The following is a 27,886-nucleotide window of genomic DNA, read 5'->3' on the forward strand; positions in this document are numbered from 1 at the left end:
AAAGACTGCCAGTGAGAAGTGTCCTGAATATGATAAAGCTGAATACCACTTGAAGAGAGAGGAGAGAGACAGGTGAAATCAAAGAGGTCCAGGTAGTGTTGAAGGTGATATGTTGCAAGGCACACCAACAACCTATCAGTGTGAAATGCCACTAGGACATTGGGAGATGCAATAGCAGCCAACAAGAAAGCATCCTGAAGATGCCAGAACTGAACTTCACTCAGAGAGAGAGGAGAGATGCAAGAACAATGGAAAGTGTCCAGGAGGTGACAAAGGTGAAACATCACAGGGATATCACAAGCCACATTGACAGTATGTCAATGGAAAATGTCATGATGACATAGCAAGACATACTGGGATGTGTGCGGCAGCCATGGCTGGGGAAATGCTAGTTTGAAATGTCATGCGAACAAAGCAAGATCGGCCAGGATGATGCAGGGCAATGTATGAGAACAGGAATGCCAGGGCCTAAGGGAACAAAATCCAGTGATGGTGGCTGGAAAGGACAGGCAAAGGAAAAAATCAAGATAATCTCCAGGTGGTGAGCAGCACAACAATAAACAGAGCAATGAAGTAGCTGTCAGGGCAAACTATACCCCCAGAACAAGCAGGAAAGAGAACTACAGTCACCACTGACTAAAAGCTGAGAAACTAGAAAGTTGCAGATGGTGCAGCACCAGATAGCAAGACTGGGGCAGACATGGAAGCCCAAATGCTAGGGAGAAATAATCCTCAGTGCACCCAAAAAAAAAAAAAAAAAAAAAAAAAAAAAAAGTGATATAGCAAGATTATCACGATATAACATCATCATCATCTGGACCTCCTTTCCCACCCTAGAGCAGGGTGAGGATCACAGTATAACAAGACTAGCAATATAAAACAACAGAAAACCCCTCACAAGTAGAAGCCACCCCAGCAGTCTGCATAGCCAGCTGGACAATCCCCAGAACAGACAGAGAAGGGGGAAAACTCACCCAAAAATAGAAATCCAGAGCTGCAATGAAACCAAGGGCAAGAGCAAAGCACTGGGACACATGGCAAAAACAGGCGGTGTCACACGGCAAGAAAAAACAGCTGTGTAGTGGAGGTGGTATGCTAGCTATGGCAACTGTCAATGACATTGTTTGCAATGAAACAGAATGCATCCCAAGAGTTGGGCATCAGCAGAGCGACCATTGAGTGCCAGTAATTGACCAGCTGGAGGATCTGATGTACCTTAGTGCTTAGCTGGATTTTTTTTTTCTGATGTGGTGTATCAAACCAGTTAGGAGTAAGCCTGGTTCAATAAACCCGAAAGTTTGATAAATCATAGGGTCACCCCTCCCAGGTGGGAATTCAAACACATGATTGAAAATAAATGACTGTAGTAGCACATTCTAGTATTGTAAATGAAAACTATACCCATTTTACAATAAGTTGGCACATAAGTTTGCCTTTTTGCAGTATATTTCACATTCTTGTCATAAAATGTCTTTATGACAAGTGTAATACAGTCTTACTGCGAGTTCTGTCCGAAAACATTCCAGACTTTAAGTATTGCAGCAACTAGCCAGCATGACATGATTGTGATTGGAGTGCTGTGTAGCAGCAACTTTGAGTTTTTGTCTAACACTAGCCTTATCACATCACCTTACTTAGTCATTAAGGTATATGTGCTTGAGTGAATATGTGTTTGGTGCACTTTACAGTTTGTTGCAAGTTGAACAGTGAAGGGTCTTGAGCAACTTGTTTGTGTGAAATTCTATTTCAGATTAGGAAAAATTTTACGGAGACTTTTTAAATGTTGCAGCAGGCTTATGGGGATGATTGTTTGAGCCATATGTAATTTCACAAGTGGTTCCAGTGGCTTAAATCAGTTAGAACATCCACTGAAGATGATCCAAAATCTGGACAACCTTCCACGTCAAGAGACGGCAATCATTCTTAAAGTGTACATATTGTGGTCTGGGAAAATTGTTTCCTGACTGCCTGAGAAGTTATTGAAGTAGGCATCTGTAAAAGACCATGCCACGCGATTTTAACCGAAAAACTGAAGATGCAGTGTGTTGCCACAAAATCTGTGCTGTTTCTGCAGACAGATGAGCAAAAAGAGAACCATGTCACAGTTAGTCAGTAGCCGTTTGATTGTTCAAATGCTGATGAAAACTTTTTTAAAAATGTCATAATAGGTGATGAAATGTGGGTGTGTGGCTGTAATACTGAAACAAAAAGGCATTAACTGCAGAGGGTTGGAACATCCTCACCACAACCAAAAAAGACATGTCAGAATCACTGTAATGTGGTAATGTTGATCTCTGTCTGTCAGTCTGTCTGACTGTCTGTCTGTCTGTCTGTCTCTCTCTCTCTCTCTCTCTCTCTCATTTTTTTTTTTTAATAAATTGGAATGGTGTCATTCATTATGAGTTTGTTCCACATGGTCACTCAGTCAATAAAGAGTTTTACTTGGACGTCCTGAAGTGTTTGAGGGAGGCAGTGTGAAGGAAGAGGCCTGAGGCATTGACAAACATAACCTGGATGCTGCACCATGACAGTGCACTTGCTTATACATGGCTCCATATCTGTGACTTTTTGGTGAAGCATGAGCTGACTATCATCCCTCAGCCACCCTACTCTCCAGATTTGGCCCCTGCAGACTTTTTTTTTTTTTTTCCCTGAAAGTTGAAATCCATTCTGAAAGGTCACCGATTTCAGACGATAGAAGAGACAAAAGAAAATTTGCCAATTGCACTAAACATACGTTCATACAAGTGCATGCATTCCAATGACTAAGTGATGTGGCATGATGCAGCTAGTGGTAGACGTATGCTCAAGGTTGCGCTACACGGCGTTCCCATTGTAATCTTGCTACTCCGGCGAGTTGGTGGGTTATTTAAAAGGTTTGGTTTCATTTTGGACAGACCTCGTATTATATGTTATCACAACTCAGCAGCCACAATGAGAAGAGGGCAGTTTCAGGTTAGATTGGAGTAAACAGGGTAGGAAACTTATGTATTGTACACAATACCATAGATGGCTGTACACTGCTAACACTTGCAACTTGTAGGCTGTGCATTGAGTGAACTTTCAATCACCATCACTTTCGGTAAAGATGACTTCTGGTGACTCTGATGAAACATCTGATATAGAGAGTCTTGATGTTTGGGGTTCTGGAGGCTGTAGTGCTGGATCCTGAGGCAATGTGGAGGCTGGCTGAGGAGGTATTTGCTCCAGAAACAATGGAGGTCTTTGACTATGCAGATCCTCTCGGCAGCAGGAGAGGGCAGAAGCTTGAAAAACTGGGAGATCTTAGGCTGGATTCTCCTTGGCTGCTGGTGCTGCATTAACTCATCTGGATGAGTCACATGACCTTTTAATGTTGAGCAAGATGACCTCCAACTCTGTGTTTCTCAGGATTGTGTCTGCAGCATAATTGCATCCAGCTAGAGACTGTCCAGGTACCTCCTCTTCCTCTTCTTCATCCTTTGCTGGTGTCCTGTCATCCTGGAGACCTGCCACAATATCCTCTTCTGTCTGGTGATGGTATCCAGGCACACCAGCATATTTATCCAGCCACTCATGCATCTCCTTCTCAGCAAGGTTCCCTGCCCTACAGCTGCCAACAATTTTGCCATCCTTAGTGACTCATACCCTTCAGAATCATGATGTGGTGCTGGAGTCTTGGGGGTTTTGAGGAGTTTGAACCACCTATTCTTGGTGTGGCAAATGGCACTTTCTTCCATGCCTTTGCCCAGGTAAAGATTGTGTCCTTAATGCTGTAGATCTTGAAATTCTCCAGATTCTTCTTTCTCTGTTATCCTCATAATCCTGCAGGTCTATCCCATCCTCAATCACAACGGGGCACCATTGCAGGTATAGGTTTCTGTAGTGCCTCTTGGCACTCTCTCTGACTCCCTGGTCCATGGTCTGGATCACAGCAGTGGTCCTGGGTGGCTGGAATCAGGTCCTGATTTGTCCATCATTGCTGCAGAGTTTGGTGGTGGAAGGATGGACTGGTGCTTTGTCTAACAGCAGCACTGCTGTCATTTCATCAGGGCTGATGCCTGCCTTTGTTGGTGCTGCCTGACGGAAGGGTCAGAGCTTTGGTGAACTCAGGTGTTAATGATATTCTGGGTAAACCAGCAAGACTTATTCCCATGGTTCTCCACAGGAACCTTGGCCATGATGTATTTAAGTGATCTGGGCCACTTGCTCATGGCTACTCTGACTGGCTGTAGGCAATGGGACCCATCAGCATTAGCACTGGCTACATTAGAGAACCTCTCCTTCATTGTTTTATGCTCTGGAGTGCTTCCAGTATCTTTGGAAGCTTGAGTGTTTTGAGGAAGAGCTCAACAGATGAGCCCAGGTTCTCAACATTGTAAATTTGGAACTCATGCAGGCTTTCCTCATCCATCAGCTTTTGAAGATGCTGAATAAACTGCTCCTCAGCATCAGTATTGGCACAGAGCAGCTCCTCAGTTAAGGGCCTATTAACAGTGCCATGGCACCTGCTGAGCCTCCACAGCCAGTCATCACTACACTTGAAGTCTTCAAGCCCAAGGTATCCAGCAAGCCTGTGCTGCATGTTGGATGTCCAGGTCACAAGCAGGGACACCGTCAGCACTCTCCTGTTACACAGTTTTATCCAGCTTCTCATTGGGCAGCATCCTGGTCTTGAGCACATCCCTCCTCCTCTTACCAATTTCCATTTTCTTCAGTGCTTCATTTATTCTTTGTTTCCCCTTCAGAATGTTGTGGATAGTCTGAATAATTAAACAAGAACAGGAGCAATTTTATGGGAAATACTTTTTCAAAACTATTGGAGGAATTGCATCTGGATCTGGAGCTTTGTTGGTTGGTAAATTGTCTAGGTTAAATTTTGCATATCTAGTTTGTATCTTTAGTGGAGCAGTTTGGGGGGATTCAAATTCTAATACAGGAACATTTTGACTTACTTCCTCTTAGATAGAATTTCTGGCAAATATACTGGCAAGAATGTTGGCTCTTCCATGAGGGTCATTTACACTGTTTCCATATGAAGATTTCAGTGGGGGAATGGATGAAGTCTTGTTAAAGGTACTGTTAAAAGAACTGAGAGTGTACTATAACATTCTGTTGTCGTTAGGATTATAACTAGTTTGGATGCTTGGTTTTGAAGAATGTTTGATTTGGCAAAATTTATTATACTTTTGCATGATTTCTGGCAGTTTTAAAGTGATAATGAGATTTGGGACTTTTTATTATAAGTAATAGTTGTATACCAAAGACTTCTGGGTTGTTGCTGTGGCACATTTGCAGTTGAACCATTTTGGGAAGTCCAGTGTTTTTGTAAATTATTGTGGCAGGTGGTGGCGACCATCATCCACTCACTTGATGTAGTGCTGCCTACTTCCTTAGCTTTTATCATTCTTTTTCTGTGCCTGCCCTCCTCTCTTCCTATTTCTCCTATCTTTCCTGTCACTTCCTATTCCTTTTCTTTCCTTTACAGGTGGCTTTACATTGAGTGACAAGCCAAATGGTTTCCTGTAAGCCAAGAAACCATTTACAGCGCTGGGTGGTAACCATATAACCAAACCATACGTGCTTCCTACGTGTCAACAAGTGGGTTGGTGGAGGGTTGGTGCCCCTCCCTGTAAAACAACTAACTCAGTGTCAAATGGCCACCCTTTACGGGATTATGGTGTCTGGCAATAGATAGATAGATAGTATGAACAATTCCATACCAACTTGTTATATTAAGTCAGTAATGCGAAACTGAGTAAAATATATGTTAATTGAGGAGAAAGACTGCCATGTATATCAGCTAGATAATTTCTAAAACCAGCTCAGTCCGCCTCATCTTAGTACCATCTGGTCACCCTGACTGGTTCAGAATGGAAAGGTTTGGGGCAACTGACAAATGATGGTTTGATGAAACTGTGGACAGAGGATCCAAGTGGTGACAGTACCTCTGTCTTGTACTGATACGGGTTGTTTGTCAGGAATAAGGCCGTGAGATGGGTGCTGCTGTATGGTCAGGATTATATAGTATTTTGGTTGGTTGCGGGAAATTAAATGATTCTTCAAACAGCTTGCGTTCTAGACCAGAACCATCAGTCCTGGCTGAATGCAATAACCATTCTGCTTTAGGATGTTAAAATTACACAACACTGTAATTTCAGTAGTAAGAGTGGGGTTAAGGTTAGTCAAGTGTGTAGATATGGAGTTAGATACGCTAGGTTCTGGTGGGGCATTGGGGGAACAATAACCTGTACAAATATATTTGGTTATAATGAGGTAATTTAGTTTGTACAGTGAAATATGAAAATTAGTAGGAGTGAAGTTCATTATAATGTCAATTGCATATTCAGATTTAATATAGCAACAAATACCACCCTTGTTTGGAAAGCTAGTGAGGAGATAACCAAGAAATGGGAATGAGTCAGTAAAGGGAGAGATTTGGGCTCCTGTGAGGAATAGGGCTAGAGGGGATCTGGATTCAAGAAGAAGAGAACAGAATTCAGATTGGTACTAATGTAAGACTACATAATAGATAGATAGATAAATAGATAGATAGAGAGACAGATAGAAGCAGGGAGTCAGATGATGAGAGGTGTTGTGTCTGCGAGAGTCGAGCAGTGCTAAACATGCTTACACACTCTGACGCGAGGAATGCTTGAGACAGCGTCTAGTGGCCATATACACACATACACATATGCTCACACACAGGCTACGGGAACTTTCCATCCACGAGGAACACACGTGACACACCCCTGCTACACCAGAATTTTAGGAAAGAGAGTTAGAAGGAGACAAGCGACCCTAGAGAGAGGTCGAGACGGAGATTAGCCTTAGAACAGAAAGAGAGAGAGATAGCGAGACAGGGAGGTAGCTACCCGGGACTTATACTCTTCCCGTGGGAGAGACCTGTTTAATATTTCCAAGACAAATAAAAATAGTCTTATACTATTCTTTACCTCTCCCGTCACTACATGACATCTGGTGGGGAAACTACTACAAGATATAAAAGCCGCTCGACCACAAGTCTAAAATATACTTCTCTACAAGTAACTACAAAGTCTTTATGACATTTGGTGGCAGCGGTGGGATACGAACCTCGTCTACGAATCAACATTAAATTACTACAAAATATCAAGATTGAAAACAACCAACAACATCAGCTCCATGGATGTTGGTAAAATATAAGTCCGAACCCACACTTCACTGACAAGCATGCATTAAGTGCTGCTTGCTGGCATAGTCACTTGATGATGACCAGGCGAGCCCTCTGCTGCCAGCCCTGCCCCACCGGTGGCGGCAGTCTGAGATATCATTACTTTGTCTCTTAATATTGCAATGTCCATTGTTACAGGACTTAGGGAATAGGTGTGTTGTCTGATGTGCATGTAGTGTCATGTAGACAGTTGGAGGAATATGTTTGTGAGAGTATGTTAGCTTACTCTCTGTGTTAATGAAAACACTGAAAATGTTCAGTAAAAGAGATGGTCAGGAACAGGTCCTGAGGGCTGGTAAAATGGGAGCTCTAGCTCTTCCTGTCACCAGCTTGCCATCCTTCTTTTTATCAGTTAACAGGCTAACTGACAAAAAGAACTTTGCTAGCTTGCCCGTATGTAATTACACCCACACCCACAAAGCAAGAGCGGGTTTAAAATTTTACTCGATGTGTGTGGTGCTGATGAGGAGCCTGCATGTGGTGGCATGGGACACTCTGAGTGAAGCAGCTGCGGTGTCCACCCACGAGCCAGACTTTCTCATGTTCCCTGCACCTCACCCTGGGAAGGACCCTGGTCTTGCCCTGGTGAGATGCTTTCTATCACAGGGGGACGCTGAATCACTACATAGTTTATGTATTGTAGTGTACTTTTAGGACTGCCCCACAGTAGCAGTTCCTTACCTGTGGTCAGTAGATCTACTCAGGCAGACAGACTGAGGTTAAGCAACAACAACAGTAACTTTTGTGAGTGTGTTCACCTCTTCACCGATTTCATCTGTATGTATTATACGAGATTTGATTACAGTTGATCCCTACTATTTGTGGGAGTTACGTACCGGACTGCCCCCCCCCCCCCCTGAATTAGTGAAATCTGCAAATAATCCACACCTTCTGCAGCTGTCACTGGTTTCACTGTTATAATTATTCCAACAGGCCCACAATGGGACCTGTAAATGCCTTTTATGGTGCATTAATAACTCCTAAAAAGACAGTTCAGGATGATACACAAGCCTTTCTTGGTACGGTACAGTGTACTGTACTCACCCATGTGATGATGACAATGAGAGTTTGCTCTGCAGTATATGATGGACAATAAATGATGAATATTCTGCACTGCACAGCAGGATGGGCTCTAGTTGAGCTCTGGAGAATCACTGATGGAAGGAGAGTCATCAGGATCATCAGCGGCAGCTGGGATGGAGGGAGGAAGCAGCTCCCTAATGGCCTTCTCATTTTTTATGACGTAATGCACCATGCTCTCGTTCACATCAAAATGTCACCCGACAGCCGCAAACAACTGTCCCTCATGCACCATGTTCAACAGTTTTACTTTATTTTTCAGTGACATCACTTTCATTTGCCGCATAGGCTCCCTAGCAGCAGGTGCACCCAGAGTAGCATGCTTAGGACCCATTTTTCGCAAGGGTAGAGAATGGAGTTGATTAACAAAGCCATAATAACAAGCAGAACATATGCAGCACGACAACCCCTAAGATGAACTGAGAGAGAATGAATGCGATGGCATACAATCGGGTCCCGTCTTTGAATGGCCAATAGGATAAGGAGAAAGAAGACACATAGGCAAATAATATGGGACACTACCCCAGGAGCCAATCATAAGCAAGCGCTCATTGCAAGAAAAGAGTGGGAGATTTGTATTGTGAAATACCGAGTGCTGTAGAGTGCCGATGCCCTTTTGCTGAACAGCACATACCTCTGCAATACTAGGTTACTGCACAGTTTAATTGAATGGGACAGTTTTTCTCATGGAAAACATGCAAAAAAAAAAAAAACTTATGAACCACTAGGAACAGCTGATGCTGTGGGAAAAGCAGGAAATAACCTCCTTTGAATTTTTAAAATAATTTCTCAGAAAAATTGGCGAATATGTGAACGCATGAATGGCAAACCCATGAATAGTAGGAGTTGACTGTACCTACTTATACTATCCTCTCACCAACATTACAGCTATTCAGCTTTTACTTGAGAGTATAGATACTCTCTGCACTTACCACATTTTCATTTAGTTTCATTTAGCTCTACTTCTGTTTGGAAAACTGTATTTTCTTACATTACTCGAGCATCCTGGCGGCTGAAGTTCACCTGTATAACTATGTCCACTTGTTCTTCCACCATCCTGTATAATATAATCATCTCATATCAATCTTTTCAATACCATGCGTACATTTATACGTCATTATCATGCCTCATCTTTTCTCTTATGCACCATAGGTAATTTCAGCTATTGTAACCTCTTTAGGCTGGTAGCATCTTAGTAGCCACTCTTTGTATTTTCTCTAATTTGCTGGTATGTTTTCCTAAATGGGGAAACCACACAACTGCAGCATATTCTAATTTAGGTCATAGCAGTGTCATTATCAATTATTGTATTTAGAATATTTTCTCTTACAGACAGTGATCACTTGTAGTAATAGTAGCAGTTGTTCCCTAGGCAGTCTGGCCAAACAGTAGTAGTAGTTGTTCCTTAGGCAGTCTGGCCAAACAGGCCTGAGTCCCTAAGGAAGACCACGACTGAGACCAGGCTTTTCCACAAAGCTCTCAAGGAGTGTATGTTGTGTTGTTGGTGCAGGCGATTGTGTGCAATGCGGTCTTCCATAATGTGCTTAACCCCGCTGTGGCTGCCGGAGTCGAATGACGTTTAGCCAATAAATGGCCGCAGGCATCATTTGAGCACGGCCTATAAAAACCTGCAAAAATTTTTGGGGAGTGAACAAACATTCTGAACATCTTCACACTGACCTACACTACACATCCATACACCCAATCAAGCAGTTCAGAGCCTGCTGCTGTGATGAGTTGATTTTCAATCTTTTCACTCCTGGCATGCCTAAACAAGGACAGCTACACCCATTATCTCGATCCAGGCAGAAAATATCATCTTTGTCCTCTCTTGCAAAACACATACAACCACCTGTTTACAATTATGCAGTAATACAGGCACAAACAAAAAAGACATGATAATAAGTGAAAAATACATTTTTGTCTTGGTATCTTTACCTGTTTGCTCAGGTTTGCTGTAATGGTTTGGATCATTTGATGCAGTACAACTTGTAGAAAACTGTGAAAACTTTTGAGAAGTGAACGAAAATCTGGGACATGAGACTGACCTTGACTTCACCCTCTCACATATCATCTGTCAGTTCACCACGGGCTGTCATGAGGAGTGGATGTATGATTTTTTCGCTCGTGGCCATGCCTAAAAAAATATAGTTACACCCTTTAGCTCGACCCAGACAGAAAATACAATCTTTTTCCTCCCTTGCAAAAGACACACAACCACCTTGTTTGCGAGAATAACCAGGTAAAATGATAAAGCTGAATGTAAAATGATAGAGAAAGATGAACGTGTTATTATGGAAAATATACGTTTTCCCCTGTCTGTAAACGTATTTATTTCTGCTTTGTCTCTGTATTCATAATAATTAGACTTATTCTTATTTCTGAAACTCCATTACGATTTTATTTTTAGCCAAGCGCGTGGTGTGGGATTCAACTTCTGTATTGCTAATCGGATCTGACCCTCCACTTTCAATCCTGTGGCAGAGCCTAGCCTCGGAGGACATGCAATTTTCTCATTTAGGACTGAAAATTCAACCCTTTCTCTCCCTTTTCCAAGCCTGGGCACAACGATAACCTAAAAAATAACTTGAAACCACCATAAACATGTTTTATATGAAAAAGGTGAAAAAGTATTCATAACATTTTTTTTTCCAGCCATTCCTAACACATTATGTACTGAAATCATTCAGTATCATCATATCTCATATATGAGCACAGTGCAGCACCATTCACGTCATTTTGGGAGGTAAAAAAAAACAACAACACCTGCCTAGTTGCACTGCGGCATCGCCCTTGGGCGGCGGATATCAGTTGCCGATATTTCTGCAACTAACGCGCTCCATTGCAAGCCACAGAATGTGTCTAGGAAGCTGGAATTTGCACTGTTAGGTGCACCTGAATTTTCTCTTTAATATGGCAAGGAAAAAAAAATCAATTTTTGGCGTCGGCCTGGCATGCACGGAAAATTCCAGGCCTTCGGCCACAGAGGGGTTAATAGTATGGGGTGCTGTGTTGCATCCTGGACAGGTATCAGGGACAGAGTCATCCAGCCTCTTCTGATAACTCAATAGGGCTGGATGATCTCTTGTTCATTGCACAGCACATTCTGGTAATTGGTTCCAAGCATGGTGTGTGGTAATGAAATTGCACAACAAAAGCACAGAACCTATGGGATTTAATCTAATTGGTACAAGACATCCCAAATGCCAGCCTAAATTTTACCTTTTACAACAGTCTAAAGTCTGAACCCACTAAATACATACATACTGTTATGGTTCGTATCAGAAATACATGTAGGCATGGTTCGGTTAATAGAAAGTGACGAAAATGGCATAATAAAGAAGAAACACATATCATATAGTAACCTAAGATAGGTTTGAAGTTAGGGGTTCTGAGGTTAGGGAGTAGAGAGTAGTGGTTTCCATCACCTGAGATTAATTGCTCAAGTAGGGCCTCATCTTTGAATCCCACAAAGCCATCAGAAACCACGGATTTTGCATCATCATTGTTGGCAGAAATCACCTCAGGTGAACAATAATGATGTTTTTGGGGTGAAAATGTGTGGTAGTGGCAGAGGTGCAGATTTTCATTTTGCAGTGGTAACAGAAACCATTATAACCAAGTATGCAATAACCAAAGGATCACTGAAATTATATGCAATTCATATTGTACACATTGCTGGTTATCTTATATATGGTTCAGTGGTGATAATCCTGGTTGTGTTATTACACCCAAATCCTTTTAATGTGTTGTCTTGGCAGTGTCTTCTCTCTCCGTTTTATAGTTCCATTTTGTTTTTTGCGTGTTTACGCACATCTCAGTGACAAGACACTTAAATCCATCAGTCTAATGCCAGATGGCCTAATCCCACGAGGGGTGGCCACAAACAAATCTCCTCCATGTTGCCCTGTCCCCCGCCATTTTGCTGCCCTCCCCCCAGCTCACACACACCCTCTCTCATATGCCTCTCCACTCTATCCCTCCATCTCGTCTTCAGCCTCCCCCTTCCTCCCCCCCTCCCTCCACCTTATTCACATACACTCTCCTCATTAGTCTGTCATCTCCAGCCACTCCACATGGCCAAACCATGTCAGTGTATTTCTCCAAAGTCTTTCCATCACATTCACATTCACACCACAATGCATTTTCACTTCCTCATTTGTCAGTCTGTCTCTCCATGTAACACCACATGTTCCTCTCAAATAACTCATTTCCACTGCTCTTAGTCATGACTTGTGTCCTTCCAACAAGGTCTAAGCTTAGCTTCCATATGTTAGAGTGGAGATCACAGTAGTATCATGCAGCCAATTTTTTTTTACTTTCATGCTCACTTCCCCACTTCTTATCACTGCTTTCAAAGAACCAGCAACTTTTCTTCACTGTTGCACCCTTTCAAGCACTTCATCCTCCAAACTTCCGTCTTTACTCATCACATTACCCAAATACATAAATGCACTCACATTTTCCATTTCCTTATCATCCAGCCTCACTGCACATTCAATGACATAATTTCTCTTGAAGACCATAGCTGTACTGTTCCCTACATTCACCTTTAGATTCCATTTCTTATGCACTCCCAGACTCATTCACTAAGCCTTGCAGCTTCCCTTCGCATTCATCTAACAATACAATATCATCCGCAAACAACAGAACAAGAAGTTTCCAAATGCTGCCCTCTCTCATTAGGGCTGCTCAAACATCCACTGTCCTACCCTGTATCTCTTTTATAACCCCATCCATATACAGATTGAACAACCACGGAGACATGACACATCTCTGTTTCAGTCCAGCATTCATATAGAAAAATTCACACAGTTCACCATTCACAAGTACTGCAGCCTTAACACCCTCATATGTACCCTTCACGGCATTCAGCAGCTTCCCATATACTCCTTATATTCTTAATATTTTTCACACTCCATGTCTATCTACTTTGTCATGTGCTTTCTCCAAATTCATGAAGGTCGCATACAATTTCTTTCCCTTTTTTAGAAACTTTTCCACTAAAGGCATAACGATGAATATCCGACCTACACAACCTCTTCCCTTCTTAAAACCTCCCGGTTCTTCTCAAACTAATTACCCTGTTATTTCCCTTACTCTGTCAATAAATTTACTACCATATACATTTCCTGTTACACTAATAAGACAAATGCCGCTATGATTACCACACACTTCTTTTTCCCTTTTTCCTTTGTACAAGGGAATAATTATACCTGACTTCCTGTCCTCTGAGGGGACCATAAATGCCCCCGCCTTCCGCCCCTCTCCCGGTGACGACTTGAGCTGCCTGGAACCACTGTCTGTCTCACTTCTTCATTTCTGCAACATTCACGGTGTTTCCTCTAACTTTTGCTCTGTTGAGCACCACCTCTCCTCCTCTAAACCTCACCTTCTCTTTCTAACTGAGACTCAGCTGTCTGAGGCAACTGACAGCAAACCCTTTTCTGTATCCTCCTACTATTTCTATACTCATTTAAAAGCCAAAGGTGGCTCTTTTGTATATATATATACGCAACGACTTATCTTGCTCTCATGTTCCTGAACTCTATTCTTCTGAATTCTCTACACTCTGGCTTTGGCTTTCCTGTCATTCTCTGACTAAATATATCTGTGCTGTTTACTTATCGCCTAATTCTACTGACCATCAAAAATTCTTTGACCATCTTACTTCTACGATGAAACACACACTATCCATTTCTCCATTCTCTGAAATCTCAATTTTAGGAGATTTCAGTGTTCACCACCACCTTTGGCTCTCCTCTCCATTCACTGATCCACTTGGTGAGCAAGCCTACATCTTTTCTGTCTTTAATGACCTAGAGCAGCTTGTACAGCACCCTACCCATATCCCTGACCGCCTTGGAGAGGGCTCCAATATACTTGACCTCTTCCTTACAACTAATCCTTCTGCTTACACCGTTAATCTTTTCTCTCCATTGGGCTCCTCTGATCACAACCTTATCACCTTAACCTGCCCTGTCACTTCAGTACGGCCTGTGGACCCTCCAAAGAAACATCGTCTGTGGCACTTTGGAGCTGTGGATTGGGAAGCCCTCAGGCAGTTCTTCTTTGATTTTCCCTGGAATGATTATTGCTTCCATGGCCGTGAGCCATCTGAGTGTGCCTTGCGCATTACGGAAGTTATTCTCTCAGGCATGGAAGCATACATTCCTTTCTCATATCCTTTGTCTAACGCAAGAAAACCTTGGTTTAATCACGCTTGTTCTAATGCTGTCCGCAACAAGGAGAGGGCCTATAAAAGGTACCAGAGCCAACCCACCCCTGAATCACATCATCTTTATGTTTCTGCCCGGAATCATGCTAAGTCTGTTCTTCGCTCTGCCAAATATAATTTCATCCGTACTAAATGGTCACAACTCTCCAACTCGAACTCTTCCTGCTCCTTCTGGCACCTTACCAAAAACCTTTCTAACAACTTTGCCTCATCATCCTTCCCTCCTCTTTTATACTCTGATGGCTCTGTAGCTATTTCTTCCACTGATAAAGCAGATCTCTTCTCTCAGACTTTCTCCTCCGATTCCACCTTAGACAATTCCAGTGCTGTTCCTCCATCACTTCCTCCCCTCTGATTCCTCATGGCTGATATTAAAATTTCTTTAGCTGGTGTATTATCTGCTATCACAGGCCTCAATACTAACAAGGCATATGGGCCTGATGGAGTCCCTCCTGTTGTTCTCAAGAACTGAGCATTTGTCTTTACACCCTGCCTAGGCAAACTCTTTCGTCTTTGTCTATCAACTTGTACCTTTCCTTCTTGATGGAAGTTTGCTCTTATTCAGCCAGTCCCAAAGAAGGGTGACCATTCCCAACCTTCTAACTATCGTCCAATTGCTTTAACATCCTGTATCTCAAAAGTTTTCGAGTCAATTCTTAATAGGAAAATGTTAAAGCATCATTCCTATCACAACCTTCTTTCTGATCATCAGTATGAGTTCTGTCAGGGACGCTTCACTGGCGATCTTCTCACCTACCTTTCAGACTCCTGGTCATCCTTCTTTCGGGATTTGGCAAAAGCTTTGCCATTGCATTTAACATCTCAAAGGCTTTCGATCGAGTCTGGCATAAATCTTTAATTTCCAAACTGCCTTCTTACGATTTCTATCCTTCTGTCTGTGCCTTCATCTATAGCTTCCTTTCTGTACAGTTACATATATATTTTCAGTACAGTATTGTATAAAGCAAATCCTTCCAATTTTATGCGAGTTAAATTTGGCATGCAATGTAAACAAGTTTAGAGCCTACTGTTCCCAGCCAGATGCATCTCTGGACATTCCTCCCGCATCCTGGCTCGTACTCTGTCACCCACCGCAAAACAGTGTTGTCAGTTCATGGAATTTCATCTGCTATTGTGGAAAAACAAATGAACAATGAACATTTATATGAGTTAAATTTGGTGTATCAATGTAGACAAGTTTGGCACCTGATGTTTCCTACCAGACACTCCCCTGGGCATTCCTTCTGCACCCTGACCCGCGTTCCATCACTCAACGCAAAGCACACCTTGATCCCAATTAGCGCGTGATCAAATAGCACAGTTCACAACTCACGCGAGCTGTCTCTTAATATCCACAACATCAGAAAATAACAATGCTGGTGAAGCCACCACAACAGAAGATGAGATTATTGAAGCATCTATTGAGGACAGAGTACAGGAGGCGAGTCAAGAGGAGTTTACACTGATGCCAGCAACACCAGAAACACCAGGAGAGCCCTCCATGATGCGGATCATCCTAATCTTGGTTGCTGTAGATGACGTAACCTTTTGGCTGTGATGGCCATAACAACTTATGTGCTCAGTGTGGAGAAATAGGAAATAATGGTGTGTTTTCAACTCATGTTGCCACTTATCCTTAATCTTATGAGTTAAAATTTTTGTCAGACAAGCTTCAATCTTTCTACTGTTGTTTGCAACAAACTGCATGTCCATAGGTACTCCCAGCCCAGAGAAAGTTTTGATAGACTACAAGGTGTGTTTTGACCATCTGACATGGGAAATAATCTAACGAGGTGGAGATTTCCACCAAACCACAGGATTTTTTTCATACAAATTAGGGTTACTCTCACATTATCTCATCACAATAATTACAATAAAAAAAAACACTTCTAGCCAGTTTTGTATGATTTTATTGCGATATTCTGCAGTGTTTATGTTAGACTTTAGTGAAACAGTAGCGATGTGAGGAAAATCATTACAGACTTTATAAAACTTCATGAAAAATTTTTATTACCACTTATTTTTATAAAACTTATTGATATAATGTCATATATGAGTCATTTTGTAGCATAGCTGCAAAGTTTGCAACCATAAAAATGTTTGCTAGCTAATGCACTTAGCATATGACTTCACTAATTATCAAAAAAAAAAATTCTGAATCACTTGTATTTTATCACAGTAATTCACAATATAATATAAAATCACACTGTCAGCCACTCTTGTATGATTTTATAGTCATTTGGGTGTGTATTACTTCGTATTATTTATGAGAGGGGGGGGCAACAAACTGGTTTAGACCAGCTCATCAAGGGTATGTGTTAATGTATTTACCTATTTGTATTTACCTATTTCTAGTATACAGGAATTGAGCAATGCTCGTGTTGTCCTGTCTCCATAACCACATTTATCAAGTCTACCTTTACACACATGAATGTTTTTCTCATGCACCACCTCTTTGTCTAAGTCGTTTCAAATATTTAAGAATATACCTAATTGTGATATACACGGAATGTACTATGCTCGTGGGTTTCCGTCGCTGTTTCTCAATAAGTCGAATTTAACTTTAAACTCGTTTAAGTTTTTAGACTGGACGATCTCTTTGTCCAGGCTATTCCATAAGTCTATACTTCTGTAAGGAAAGCTATATTTCTTGATATCCTTCAAGCAGCTTGACTTTTTCAATTTCATTCCATGTCCTCTTGTTGCTCTCTTATCCCATACAAACAGATCTTCTTTGTCAATTTTATCTACTCCCACCATGGTCCTGAACACCGCAATCATGTCTCCCCTCTTTCTCCTTTCCTCTAACGAAGGCAAATCCAGTTTTTCCAGCCTCTCTCTGTATGACAGGTCTGTCAGACTGGGGACCATCTTGGTTGCTGTTCTTTGTATTCTCTCAATCTTGTTTATATCTTTCTTTTTGTGTGGGGACCACACTACCGCTGCATATTCTAACCTGGGCGGATCATGGCCACTATCAATTTTTTCATCATTTCCTCATCCATATAATGAAATGCTACTCTTATGTTAGTCAAGAGCTTATAAGTCTCTCCAACTATCTTGTTAATGTGCTTTTCTGGTGACAAACTATCTTGGACCAGCACTCCCAAATCTTTCTCTTCTCTCCTTTTTGTGATTAATTCATTACCCAAAAAATAATTCAGTGATGGTCTCCTGCTACTTTTACCCATTTCCAATATTTTACATTTCTTTACATTAAATTTCATTTCCCACGTCCGGCTCCAATTGTGTATCCTATCCAAATCCTCCTGCAGTATTTTACAATCCTCCTCAACCTCTATCTTCCTCAAGATCTTTACATCATCAGCAAACAGACTCGCATAACTGTTCACTCCATCTACCATATCATTTACGTAAATCAGGAACATTACTGGCACCAACACTGAGCCTTGAGGGACTCCACTTGTTACTTCCCTCCATCCAGACATCTTTTCCTTTATTACTGTCCTCATTTGTCTGTCTCTCAAAAAGTCTCTCATCCATTCCAGAAGTTTCCCCTTTAATCCTCCAATATATTCTAGTTTCCACATTAGTCTCTTATGAGGTACCTTGTCAAAGGCCTTCTCTAAGTCTAAGTACACACAATCCACCCAACCATCTCTCTCCTGTACCACATCAATCGCTCTTGAGTAAAAGCTCAACAAGTTTGAAACACATGACCTTCCACTTCTGAATCCAAACTGACATTCAGCCAAAATATTCATCTCTTCTAGATGTTTTATCCATTTGTCTTTCAGGATTCTCTCACACAATTTTGCGACCATGCTGGTTAGAGACACTGGTCTATAATTCAGGGGTTCTTCCCTGTTTCCTCCCTTGTAAATTGGTACCACATTTGCCCTCTTCCATTCTTTTGGCACTTTCCCCTCTTCCAGTGAGCATACAATTAAGCTGTGAATTTTATCCACCAGTTGTTCTCTGCATTCCTTCAGTACCCAATTAGAAATTCCATCAGGTCCTGGGGCTTTCCTTACATCTTGAGTTTCCAGTAATTTATACACTTCCTGCACCTCCACTTTTATATCTTTCATCACCGGAACATTTCTAATCACTCCCTCCCCTTCCACAAGCTCCTTTTCTTTAGTGAAAACTGACTGGAAACGTTTGTTCATTATTTCTGCTTGCATTGCCGCATCCTTAAAGACCTCTCCATCTACTTTCAGCTTGGTGATTCCTTCCTTTTGTTTCAGTTTGCCATTAACAAATCTATAAAACAGTTTGGGTTCATCCCTGCATTTGTCAATTATACCTTTTTCAAAATTCCTTTCTTCTTCCCTACGTATTCTTGTGTATTCGTTTCTTGTTCGTTTATATTCTTCCTTTGTTCTGTCGTTACCTCTCTTTCTCCAATTGTTCCACGCCTTATCTCTCTCTTTTTTGGCTATCATACACCTTCTATTAAACCACTCCTTTTTCCTGTTTTCCTTCCCTCTTACTCTTGGTACAAATTTTTCCACTCCCAAATTATAGAGGTCTAGAAAGATATCCCACTTCGTCTGTATCTCTCTTGTTTCTCTGAATTTTCTCCAATCTGCATTTTCAAAAAAGTTTCTCAATCCTGTAAAATTTGCTTTGCCAAAGTTGTATCTTCCCTGTCTATGAAGCTTGTCTCTTGGCTCGACGTTTCCTATTAACATCTGGAACTCAATGACCACGTGATCACTTTTTCCCAAAGGACAGAGATATTCCAATGATTCTATTACATCGGGTTCTTTGGTGAACAGTAAATCTAACCTTGCTGGTGTGTCCTCACCTCGAAACCGTGTCTCTTCTTTGACCCACTGCGTCATCACATTATTCATTATTATATTTAATAACATAGTACCCCACGAATCCTCGCCACCTCCCGGGTACCATTCCTCCCAGTTCACCTCTTTACAATTAAAGTCACCCACCAAAATTATATTATTGCTTTTCTCAATTATTTTTTGCAAGTAGCTAGCCATATCTGACAACATCTCATGGTATTCGTCATCCTTCCATGCTCTCGTCTTTGGGGGAACATACACTACCGCCATATCTCTCTTAACATTCTCTCCAGTTTCTAATTTCATATATATCACTTCAGCCCTGCCTTCTCCCATTTCCACAGTATCTACATTTATGTTGTTCTTCACTGCTATCATCACTCCTCCTCCCTTTTTTTCTTTTCTGTCTTTTCTCCACAGTTTGTATTTACCATCTCCCAAATGAACATCAATATCTTCTCTTAATTTGGTCTCTACAAAGCACATGACATCAGGTTCATGTTCTTTCAAGCAATCATTAATTTCGATCCTTGTCGATATGAAACCATCAACATTAGTATATATCACATTCAAATTATTTTTGACATTATTAATACCCTCTTCTCTCCTACTCTCTGTCCGTACCACTTCCTCAACTTCTGATCTTTCACAACCATCCCCCCTAGTTTCCTTCACTTCTATTTCCTTAAATACCATTTCCTTACTTTCATATCCAATACTCTCCAAAAAAAAGTATTACGTTCTTCCTCTGTCCTCTTATCATTTTTTTCCTTTACTTCTTCCTTTAATGATTTTAAAACTTCTCTTTCTTCTTCATTCAGATCTTTTCTTATTATAATATTTTCCATCCCCGCCTCTTTGCTTAATTTCCAGGTCACTTTAAGTATCTCATTTATTACACTTTCTGATGTAAACTTGACTCTCATTGGTCTTGTTTCCCCTTTCTTATAAGGCCCTATCCTCCTTACTTCCTCAATTTCTTTTACCCACTTGTCTCCTTCGGGGTCAATCTTGCCTAATATTCCTCTCACCATGTTCGTGTCTCTCTCGAGTCTTGCGAACCTAACCATTTCTTCCTCTTCCCTGTTTCCAAATACTACCACACATCTGTTCCTTTCTACAGTTTCTCTCACTGTTTTCTCTTTTTTCTTCAGTATTTTCACTACATTTTCTTCCATTTCTTTCTTGTTCATTTCCCTTTCTTCCTGGATGATCTCTCTCAAGCTGACCACTTCTTTCTGTTCTTCTTCTACGTGTGCCCACTTTGCCTTGTGTTCTTCTAGTACATTACTCACCTTCTCCGTTTTATTAGTACTCTCTTCAAGTTTCCTCCTCAGTTCAACATTCTCCCTCTTCAAATTCTTAATCTCTTCATTGGCTGTTTCGTTGGACTGGATTAGACTCTGTATGGTGGTTTCCGTATTTCCTGACATCCTTTATCACTAGATTCTCTGCTTTTTTTTCGAGTTCACTAATCCTCATAATTAATGTTTTCACCAGGTCCATGACATTAGTATTAGCATCAAATCCTTGAAATTCCATTCCCTCATTGTTTACATTTTCGGCCATCTTTAACGTACCGGTAAAGTACCTAAACAGCTGTTACCGAATAAGCCACAAACATTCATGTATACTATTGCCAACAAATCTTTACATTTTTGGTAGTCTACCAACTTTCATTATTATAAATTTAAAGAAAGACCCTAGGAGACAGGACAGACAAAATTCCTGAAACTACTCAAGGTTAGGAGCGAAGCCTGGGACGACCTCTCTCTCCGGCTGCTCGTGTGTGTGTGTGTGTGTGTGTGTGTGTATTTACCTATTTGTAGTATACAGGAATTGAGCAATGCTCATGTTGTCCTGTCTCCATATCCACATTTATCAAGTCTACCTTCACACACATGAATGTTTTTCTCATGCACCACCTTTTCATCTAAGTCATTCCAAATACTTATTTATTTACCCAATATACCTAATTGTGATATACACGGAATTTGCTATGCTCGTGGGTTTCCGTCACTGTTTCTCAATAAGTTAAATTTAGCTTTAAACTCGTTTAAGTTTTTAGACTGGACGATCTCTTTGTCCAGGCTATTCCATAAGTCTATACTTCTGTAAGGAAAGCTACATTTCTTGATATCCTTCAGGCAGCTTGACTTTTTCAATTTCATTCCGTGTCCTCTTGTTGCTCTCTTATCCCATAAATACAGATCTTCTTTGTCAGTTTTATCTACTCCCACCATGGTCCTGACCACTGCAATCATGTCTCCCCTCTTTCTCCTTTCCTCTAAGGAAGGCAAATCCAGCTTTTCCAGCCTCTCTCTGTATGACAGGTCTGCCAGACTGAGGACCATCTTGGTTGCTGTTCTTTGTATTCTCTCAATCTTGTTTATATCTTTCTTTTTGTGTGGGGACCACACTACCGCAGTGTATTCTAACCTGGGGCGGATCATGGCCACTATCAATTTTTTCATCATCCCCTCATCCATATAATGAAATGCTACTCGTATGTTAGTCGAGTTTAAAAGTCTCTCTAACTATCTTGTTAATGTGCTTTTCTGGTGACAAACTATCTTGGACCATCACTCCCAAATCTTTCTCTTCTCTCATTTTTGTGATTAATTCATTACCCAACAAATAATTCAGTGATGGCCTCCTGGTACTTTTACCCATTTCCAATATTTTACATTTCTTTACATTAAATTTAATTTCCCACATCCGGCTTCATTCATGTATCCTATCCAGATCCTCCTGCAGCATTTTACAATCCTCCTCAACCTCTACCTTCCTTAAGATCTTTACATCATCAGCAAACAGACTTGCATAACTGTTCACTCCATCTACCATTTCATTTACGTAAATCAGGAACAGGCGCCAACACCGAGCCTTGAGGGACTCCACTTGTTACTTCCCTCCATCCAGACATCCTATCCTTTATTACTGTCCTCATTTGTCTGACTCTCAAAAAGTCTCTCATCCATTCCAGAAGTTTCCCCTTCAGTCCTCCTATATATTCTAGTTTCCACATTAGTCTCTTCGGAGGTACCTTGTCAAAGGCCTTCTCTAAGTCTAAGTACACACAATGCACCCAACCATCTCTCTCCTGTACCACGTCAATCGCTCTTGAGTAAAAGCTCAACAAGTTAGAAACACATGACCTTCCACTTCTGAATCCAAACTGACATTCAGCCAAAATATTCATCTCTTCTAGATATTTTATCCATCTGTCTTTCAGGATTCTCTCGCACAATTATGCGACCATGCTGGTTAGAGACACTGGTCTGTGATTCAGGGGTTCTTCCCTGTTTCCTCCTTTATAAATTGGTACCCCATTTGCCCGCTTCCATTCCTGTGGCACTTTTCCCTCTTCCGGAGAACACACGATTAAACTGTGAATTTTATCCGCCAGTTGTTCTCTGCATTCCTTCAGTACCCAATTAGAAATTCCATCAGGTCCTGGGGCTTTCCATACATCTTGAGTTTCCAGTAATTTATACACTTCCTGTACCTCCACTTTTATATTTTTTATCGCTGGTACATTTCTAATCACTCCCTCCCCTTCCACAAACTCCTTTTCATTAGTGAAAACTGATTGGAAACATTTGTTCATTATTTCGGCTTGCACTGCTGCATCTTTATAGACCTCTCCTTTTACTTTCAGTTTGGTAATTCCTTCCTTTTGTTTCAGTTTGCCATTAACCCGTCAAGTCCCGAGGTTTTTTGCACCTCCGACACTCCCCAATCCCGAGCTATTTTGGAAAAAGTTTTTTTTGGCTAAAACTTCCGCTTTTGTTGAGAAACAAAGGAAAATCACCAAGAAAGGGCTTACCGTGGTCCATAAGTGGTCGGAACAGGTGAGGTCCCCCGCACCAGGTATTGTATTCTATCATTGACGTGTGAGACGCTCACGTTTTCTGTGGTAGGAAATATTGGGAGAAACAACAAACAACACCTCTACATTTATTGGATTTGAACTTATAAACAATAAGAGTAACAATAAAATGAATTTCAAACACATATATATGAAAAATAAGCATTGTACCTTCGTGCGAGCATAGCAAGTTAGGTCCGAGTGGTAACATGCTATGTGCTAAGTTTCTTGTATCAGTCAACATATCATTTTTTCTACTTGTGTACTTCTGTTTCATTGACATTTTACCAGTTTTTACTGTTTGTAAGTGTTTTCAGGTGTTTTCATTCATTACGATGACACGCAGCAGAAGTATAGCGCACATCTGCTTACTAAGCGCACTCGCTATGACTCGTATTTCAACATACCCAATTGTTTTATCACTTTCTTATTATTTTTTTCTTTACATAGAATGTTTCCTCCACCACTGTAAATGTTTTCAATTATTTACATTCATTACGAGGGCATTTAGCGAAATGCTAGCGCATATTCACGTAGCAAGCACAATCTCAAACACTTGTGTTTCATCTTCTACTTTATTTTTTCACTCCAATTATACTTTCCCACTTACATTACACACGTTGACACCCCTATACTGCACTATACATAGTTACTGTCATTATTTTTTCTAGTGAGCGTTAGAATATCGCATGAAAATACCCTCGCAATGAATGTTTCGACCAACATAATACTCAAACACTTACATACAAATTCTTCACATATATTACACACTTTCCCACTTGTTGATTTTTATTTTCATAATTACGGGCCTTATTCATTCCACTGAGCGTCAGGATATCGCATCTCTATACACACTCTAGGAATATTTTGACTTAGAATACATTTCAGCACTTACAATAATTTGAACTTATATTATACCCGTTTGCATTTCCAATAATAATAATTACATAATTACGGGCCTTATTTATTGCATTGAGCGACAGAATATCGCATCAAAAAACCCTCTCTAGGTATGTTTCCACTTACATCATATTTATACACTTACATACAATATTTGCACTTATGTTATACTCATATGCACTTTATACTAATATTTTCAGATCAACAGGACTTATAATTTCACTGAGCATCTGTTTGTCGCATTTACTTCAGAGTTTCAGCGTCCTATTGCATTCACACCATATTAGAATTGCATCAAGGTGTGATATTCGCTGAAACATGGGTGAATATAGAGACCCACATCACACTCGACGCACTCATAGCAGGTGTCCTTCCTCTATGTGGTGAGTCTCACCCGGGAATTGCTACACACGTGACACCTGCGTTGGGGCCTAGGTCTATTTGGCTGGGCAGGGATAGGAGTGGGGAAATGGCGGCCGGATATTCTCAGGGGAGTTTGGGCAATAGGGGCAGTGCAGGTGCGATGTTGGGGCCTTTCAGCAGCATATCGTGCAAACATCTCTCTTGTGAGCTCCCTCAGAAACCCTTCAAAGATTTCCTGAACTCCTGCTGTCTTGGCGTGCAGGCGGTGGCAATTCAGAGCAGTGATATCTAGCAAGTGAAAGAACAGTTTCTTATACCACTTCATCGTGGTCCTGGTACACTCTACCGTCGATATCATGGAGTCTGACTGGTCCACCAGGCGCATGTTTATATTAGTCCATGACACGCTCAGGTTTCCATGTATGACGCCTGTTCTCGCTCTGGTAATCCACGGAATCAGTACGGTGCATCAAGGGGCGGTGAACCATTGACAAGAGGCTTACTTCTCTATTATGGTTCCACACAGTTGCAAGTATGTTGTTGGCTTTGAAGAAGACAACCTCATTCCTGTCAAGTTTCCGCCCTACCTTGACCATGTGATGCCGGTTCACCTTCACGGTTCCACAGATTCCTGTTTCATGCATGTGTAGATAACGAGTGAGAAGAGGGCTAGTGTACCAGTTGTCCAGGTAGAGGACGTGACCACGATGAAGGTAGTCTTCTATCATTGTCTTTACCACTGCTCCCGACAGTCCAATACTCCGATCTTCTATTATGTCTGTCTGTGCGCCGGTGTACAAGACTATGTCTTGCACATAACCAGTCCTACAGTCACACATAACAAAGATCTTGAACCCAAAACGGTGCCTTTTGCTGGGTATATACTGCCTAAATGAAATACTGCCTCTCCACAACACGAGACTCTCGTCTATGATGAGGTCTCTATAGGGATAAAATGACGAATGAAAGGTTTGCCTCAGATGATCAAAGACCAACCTAATTCGCCTCATCCTATCTGTGTCGTTCGCATTTGCAGGGTCATCAGCATCATAGAAATGGAGGCGACTTAGAATTTGTTAGAAGCGATTACGGCTCATGACTTGCCCAAATATTGGGGTAAACATAACAGGGTCCCTTGTCCAGTAGGCCGGAATTCTGTTCTTTCATATATTACCCATCAAAAGGACCAGGGCAAAAAATAAGAACATTTCTGAAAGGGAGACAGGGTAATCATATATGATAGAATGCCTACTCCTTGTTCCCAATCTTTCACTCTCATGGCGCTGGCTGCTTGCAAAAAGGTTAGTTTGGTATACAATCTGCTCCACAAATGCCTCACTAAAAAACAGGTGGAAAAAATCCAACCTGGTGGAATTAGGGTGAATTCCAGGAGCAGTGCAGCCAGCGCGCCCCTGCTCAGTGAAGGGGTGAATGAGGGGAGAAAAATCACTCCCATCCTCCCAATTCCATCCCACAAATCCCTCATCCCCATCATCCGCATCACCGCCTTCGTCTGGGTGGGGAGGAGATGCTGGAGGGGGAGGTTGGGGAGAAGTAGTGCGGAGGGCTTCCCCACTCTCACTCCTCTTCCCTCTGCCTTTACCCTTTCCCTTACCCTTACCCTTACGGCCTAGAGGAACATTAGGGGGCTGTGGGGATGAAGTTGGGGAATATTGGGGAGCATAAGACGTGCTGGGGAGTGGTTCCTCCCCACCTTCTCCCTCCACAACACCACATGATTTTTCACGCACCCTCACTCGCCCACGTGTTTGGGGATATTGGGGAGCATAAGACGTGCTTGGGAGTGGTTTCTCCCCACCTTCCTCCTCCATCACAACCCCACGTGATACACCCCGCCGCCTCACACTACCTAGGGAGAGCGATGACTCACTCCTGCCACTCTCACTTTCCATACTCCTCCCTGCACTTTCCCTCCACGGCACTTCCTACCTCCCCAAACAAAATACTAGACCCATACCTGCTCGTCCGATGTGGTGTGCGCTCGGGGCCACAATGATTAATGACCTCACGTCCGTACCACGTGGCAGCACTTCCCACGGCTCCGTCCTCGTCCTCGTCCTCGTCATCAAATTCGGGTTCCACATCACGTTGGGGCTGGGCATAGGATGTTGCACGTGGTTTTTTGGCCGGCTGTCCCTCTCTAGCAGCACGGTAAGTCACGTACTGCCGCTTCCTGGGGGACAGGACTTCTTCATCACTGCTGGTGGTTTCCTCCTCCCCTGGTTGCACATTATCTTTGTCAACAACCTCGTCGTCCAGTGGGGAATCACTGTCGCCTGTAAAGGCGTCCAGGGCGGCTTGAATTTCGTCCTCTGAGAGACCTCGCTTCGCCATGTCTGAGCAGGACCGTTGCTAACATGTGAGTGACCGAGTTGCGGGTGAACGCGGGTCGCGCGGGGTCGCCGAGTGTCCCCACCTGGTGGCAGGTAGGGGAAGGTCGAGCGACGATACGTACCGAAAATCATGCGCGAAATTTGAAAATTTTGGAAATTATGCACTTTGCAATTGCACGACGTACTGGTATGTCGCCGGGACTGGCAAATGCAAAATGTTGCAACATACCCATACGTCGACGGGACGGGGCGGGTTAACAAATCTATAAAACAGTTTGGGTTCATCCATGCATTTGTCTATTATACCTTTTTCAAAATTCCTTTCTTCTTCTCTACGTATTCTTGTGTATTCATTTCTAATTCTTTTATATATCTTCCTTTGTTCTGTTGTTACCTCTCTTTCTCCAGTTGTTCCACACCTTATGTCTCTCTTTTTTTGCTATCATACACCTTCTATTAAACCACTCCTTTTTCCTGTTTTCTTTCCCTCTCGCTCTTGGTACAAATTTTTCCACTCCCAAATTATAGAGATCTAGAAAGATATCCCACTTCCTCTGTATCTCTCTTGTTTCTCCTGAATTTTCTCCAATCTGCATTTTCAAAAAAGTTTCTCAATCCTGTAAAATTTGCTTTCCCAAAGTTGTATCATCCCTGTCTATGAAGCTCGTCTCTTGGCTCGACGTTCCCTATTATCATCTGGAACTAAATGACCACATGATCACTTTTCCCTATAGGACAGAGATATTTCAATGATTCTATTACATCGGGTTCTTTGGTAAACAGTAAATCTAACCTTGCTGGTGTGTCCTCACCTCGAAACCATGTCTCTTCTTTGACCCATTGTGTCATCACATTATTCATTATTATATTTAATAACATAGTGCCCCAGGAATCCTCGCCACCTCCCGAGTACCATTCCTCCCAGTTCACCTCTTTACAGTTAAAGTCACCCACCAAAATTATATTATTGCTTTTCTCAATTATTTTTTGTAAATAGCTAGCCATATCTGACAACATCTCCTGGTATTCGTCATCATTCCATACTCTCGTCTTAGGGGGAACATACACTACCGCCATATCTCTCTTAAGATTCTCTCCAGTTTCTAATTTCATATACAG

General features: G+C 41.8%; 1 pseudogene; it reads left to right on the plus strand.

Moving 5' to 3' along the window:
* LOC145415045 (glutamate [NMDA] receptor subunit 1-like) overlaps nt 1–27,886 on the plus strand; it is a 349,695-nt pseudogene that overhangs the window by 174,205 nt on the left and 147,604 nt on the right.

This window comes from Coenobita brevimanus, chromosome 101 (assembly GCF_032717465.1).
Source record: "Coenobita brevimanus isolate Jiangsu-jjx chromosome 101, ASM3271746v2, whole genome shotgun sequence".
Lineage (NCBI taxonomy): Eukaryota > Metazoa > Arthropoda > Malacostraca > Decapoda > Coenobitidae > Coenobita > Coenobita brevimanus.